Genomic DNA, 4,612 nt, shown 5'->3' on the forward strand with positions numbered 1-4,612 from the left:
TATACAATATATACAAATGATCATCCGGGAAATCATCCTGAATAGGTGAATCTGCATCAGAGACACGTTCGATCCGACTCAAATGATCAGCAACTAGATTTTGTGCTCCGCTCCTATCACGGATCTCCAAGTCAAACTCTTGGAGCCAGAGCATCCATCGGATCAACCTAGGCTTAGAATCAGCCTTCTTCAACAAGTACTTTAGAGCTGCATGGTCAGTATAAACAATAATGCGAGTACCAAGCAAATAAGATCGAAATTTTTCAAGAGCAAAAACTATGGCTAGAAGCTCTTTCTCAGTAGTAGTATAATTTGCTTGGGCAGCATCTAAAGTCCTAGAAGCATAATATATCACCCTGGGCAATTTATCAATTTTCTGAGCAAGGATAGCCCCCAATGCATAATTTGATGCATCACACATAAGCTCAAAAGGGGCTGTCCAATCGGGTGCCTGGATGATGGGGGTGGTAGTCAACGCTCTTTTGAGGCAATCAAAAGCCTCTTTGCATCTGTCATTAAAGTCAAACTCCACCTCCTTTTGCAACAAGTTGGACAGTGGAAGGGCTACTTTGCTGAAATCCCTTATAAAGCGCCTGTAGAATCCTGCATGACCAAGAAAAGATCGCACCTCTCGCACACAAGAGGGGTAAGGCAATTGTGAAATAACAGAAATTTTTGCAGGATCTACTTCAATGCCCTTATTGGAAATAATGTGGCCTAAAACTATACCTTGCTCAACCATAAAATGACATTTTTCAAAATTTAGAACAAGGTTAGTTTCAATGCATCTATTCAAAACTTTTTCCAAACTATTCAAACAACCATCAAAAGAGGATCCATATACAGTGAAATCATCCATAAACACCTCTATGCAATTTTCTAAAAAATCACTGAAAATACTAATCATGCACCGCTGGAAGGTACCAGGGGCATTGCACAGGCCGAAAGGCATCCTCCTATAAGCAAAAGTGCCAAAGGGGCAGGTGAATGTGGTCTTTTCCTGATCCTCAGGAGCAATAGTAATTTGCATATAACCAGAAAAACCATCAAGGAAACAGTAGTGGGATTTACCTGCCAGGCGTTCAAGCATCTGGTCAATGAATGGCAGGGGAAAATGGTCCTTTTTGGTAACCTGGTTCAGCCTCCTATAGTCAATGCAGACTCTCCAACTGTTCTGCACCCGAGTAGGAATCAGCTCCTCCTTCTCATTTCTAATCACTGTGAGGCCAGTCTTTTTCGGGACTACCTGGACGGGACTCACCCATTGGCTGTCGGAGATAGGATAAATGATTCCAGCATCCAAAAGCTTGGTTATCTCCTTCTTCACTACATCAAGAATCACCGGGTTGAGTCTTCTCTGTGGCTGTCTTACTGGTTTAGCTCCATCCTCTAAATTTATTCGATGCATACATGTGGATGGGCTAATACCAGGAATGTCTGCCAGGGTCCAGCCTATAGCCTTCTTATGCTTCTTGAGAACTGACAACAACTTCTCCTCTTGCTCATCAGCAAGGGAGGCAGATATAATCACTGAAAAACTCTTGCTATCATCCAAGTAAGCGTATTTTAAATTTGATGGCAGAGGCTTCAATTCTGGTGTGGTCGGCTGGACAGTGGTAGAAGGAGATGGTTTCTCAGCCTTTACCTCATAAAGAAAGTCAGAGGTATGTGTACTTCCTGAAACATGGTTAGTCCTATCTGACTCTATAAAATCAATCTCAAGAGGTAAAACACCACCACCAGGCATGCAATCAATATCACTCTCAGATTCACTCTCAGCATCAAATTCAGGCATATGATCAAGTACAATTTCAGACTCAATGCATGAAGAGTGAGAGGCATGCAGATTAGAGTAAAGATCAGTCATGTATTCATCAACAACATGGTCAATTATTTCAGCACGAAATACAGAAAGATCTTCAGATGGGTATTTCATAGCATCCAGAATATTAAAATGAACAGTTATATCACCAAACTCCATGGACAGTGTGCCTGCATAAACATCTATCTTAGTTCTAGCAGTTTTCATAAAGGGTCTGCCTAGAATGATGGGAACTGATCCTTGAGAAAATCCATCTTCCATATTCAAGATATAAAAATCAACAGGGAAAATCAGTTCACCAACTCTAACTAAGACATCTTCTATGAAACCAACAGGATAGGAAACACTTCTATTAGCTAAATGAATTACCACATCAGTTGACTGCAAGGGACCTAGAGATAGAGAATTAAAAATCGACAGAGGCATAACACTAACAGAGGCTCCTAAATCTAGCATGGCATTGTCAAACTTACTATTCCCTATAATACAAGGTATGCTGAATGTACCTGGATCTTTGCATTTTTCAGGAATTTGAGGAACATATTTACCAATCAATGCGGAGACATTTCTGCCCATGCTAATTTGTTCACTTCCTTTAAGCTTCCGCTTATTAGTGCACAGCTCCTTCAAGAATTTGGCATATCTTGGAATTTGCTTTATTGCATCCAACAGAGGTATGTTTACCTCTACTTTTCTAAACGTTTCCAAGATCTCTTTCTCTGCCTCTTCCATTTTTTTGTTGGAAACTGCTCTTGGAGGGAATGGAAGAGGGGGAATGTGCTGCTTCTGCAAATCAGAATTACCTGTGGAAGAAGATTCACCTGCACAGAAATTGTTAGGTAGATTTTTGTCATCACCTTTTTCTGGAATAGAGTGAAGTTTGGCAGGTTCATTTGCAGATGAGGAAGGTGCTACGGGTTGAGGTCCTTGACACTGCTTTCCCGACCTCAATGAAATGGCACTGACATTTTTGGGGTTTTGGACAGCTTGAGAAGGCAGCTTGTCAGAATTCTGGGACTGTTGTTGATTCAATTGAGTAGCTAATTGTCCCATCTGATTGGTTAAGCTCTGAATGGAGGCTTTGGTCTCTTGCTGAAACTGCATGTTCTGCATAGTCATTTGCCTCACAAGTTCTTCGAGGGAAGGTTGTGGAGGGGCCTCAACTGTTGGCTGTTTCTGGGGTTGTTGCTGTTGTTGGATTGGTGGAGGAATGTATGGTCTGCTTGGGCCAACAGCATTTTGGAAGGAAGGAGCAGGCTGCTGTTGTTGTTGCTGAGGGCTGGACCATCTGAGGTTAGGGTGATTCCTCCATCCAGGGTTGTATTTGTTGCTGGAAAGGTCATAATTGCTCTGCTGTGGTTGATTTTGCTGCTGAGGTTGAGGAGGTCTATTGTAAATATTTGCAGCATAAGCTTCAGACTGCTCAATTGCTCCAGGTTGCTGCATGGAAGGGCAAAGGTCTGTATGGTGGTCAGCAGAGGAGCACAAACCACAAACCCTTGCGACAGGTACAGATTTCTGATTCAAGGCCAACTGGGTTACCAAGTTGACCAACGCATCCAGTTTGCCTTCAAGCTTCTTAGTTTCAGATGATGCAGATGGGTTTGTAGCTACCTCATGCACTCCTCTAATGATTATGGCATCATTTCTGGCGCTAAACTGCTGGGAGTTGGAGGCCATCTTCTCAATTAAATTTCTGGCTTCAGCAGGAGTCATGTCTCCAAGGGCTCCACCACTGGCAGCATCTATCATACTTCTCTCCATATTACTGAGTCCTTCATAAAAATATTGGAGAAGAAGCTGTTCTGAAATCTGATGGTGGGGGCAACTGGCACATAGTTTCTTCAATCTCTCCCAGTACTCATACAGGCTCTCTCCACTGAGTTGTCTAATACCTGAGATATCCTTCCTGATGGCTGTGGTCCTGGAAGCAGGGAAAATTTTTTCTAAGAATACTCTCTTAAGGTCATCCCAGCTCGTGATGGACCTTGGAGCAAGGTAATACAGCCAGTCCTTTGCCACTCCCTCTAATGAATGAGGAAAAGCCTTCAGAAATATGTGATCCTCTTGGACATCTGGGGGTTTCATGGTGGAGCAGACAATGTGAAATTCTTTCAAATGTTTGTGCGGGTCTTCACCTGCAAGGCCATGAAACTTTGGAAGCAAATGAATCAGTCCAGTTTTAAGAACATATGGGACATCCTCATCAGGGTATTGGATGCACAAGCTTTCATAGGTGAAATCAGGTGCAGCCATTTCCCTTAGAGTCCTCTCACGAGGTGGAGGTTGTGCCATGTTCTCAGAATGTGCAAAATCAGAATGCTCAGAATCAGAATGCTCAAAATTATAATGCTCAAGATCAGGATGTTCAAAATCACCAATAACAGAATGCACAGATTCACCAGTTATGGAATGCTCAGAATGATCAAAAGGTATAAAATGATGCCTAACTAATCTATGAAATGTCCTATCTATCTCAGGATCAAAGGGTTGTAAGTCAGATGGATTGCCTCTAGTCATACACTACATTTAGCATGCACACAACTAGTTGCCTTGTCATGTAAATAAAGGTGTAGGTTTGAACTACAGCTACCCTCAAATGATATCCAAATGACTTGAAATTTTGTGAGCAACCTTATAAAATGATGAGAAGATAGCACAAAAAATTTCAGACAAAAATTCAAATTCTAACTATGAAAGCTAAAATTGGTAGGTTAAGAAAAATAAGTGAATAAAACTTGAAAAATAAAAAACTTTTGACAGAATCGCTTTTTTTGGATGATGGAGACC

At 41.7% G+C, this 4,612-nt stretch overlaps 1 non-coding gene across 1 annotated transcript; it reads left to right on the forward strand.

Annotated features, from left to right (window-relative positions):
- Positions 1-3,632: 3,632 nt before the first annotated feature.
- LOC114424783 lies at positions 3,633-3,739 on the forward strand. Its single transcript, XR_003669084.1, has one exon. It is a non-coding gene; the product is annotated as a small nucleolar RNA R71 (small nucleolar RNA).
- The last annotated feature ends 873 nt before the right edge of the window (positions 3,740-4,612 follow it).

Source organism: Glycine soja, chromosome 8 (genome assembly GCF_004193775.1).
Source record: "Glycine soja cultivar W05 chromosome 8, ASM419377v2, whole genome shotgun sequence".
Taxonomy (NCBI): Eukaryota; Viridiplantae; Streptophyta; class Magnoliopsida; order Fabales; family Fabaceae; genus Glycine; species Glycine soja.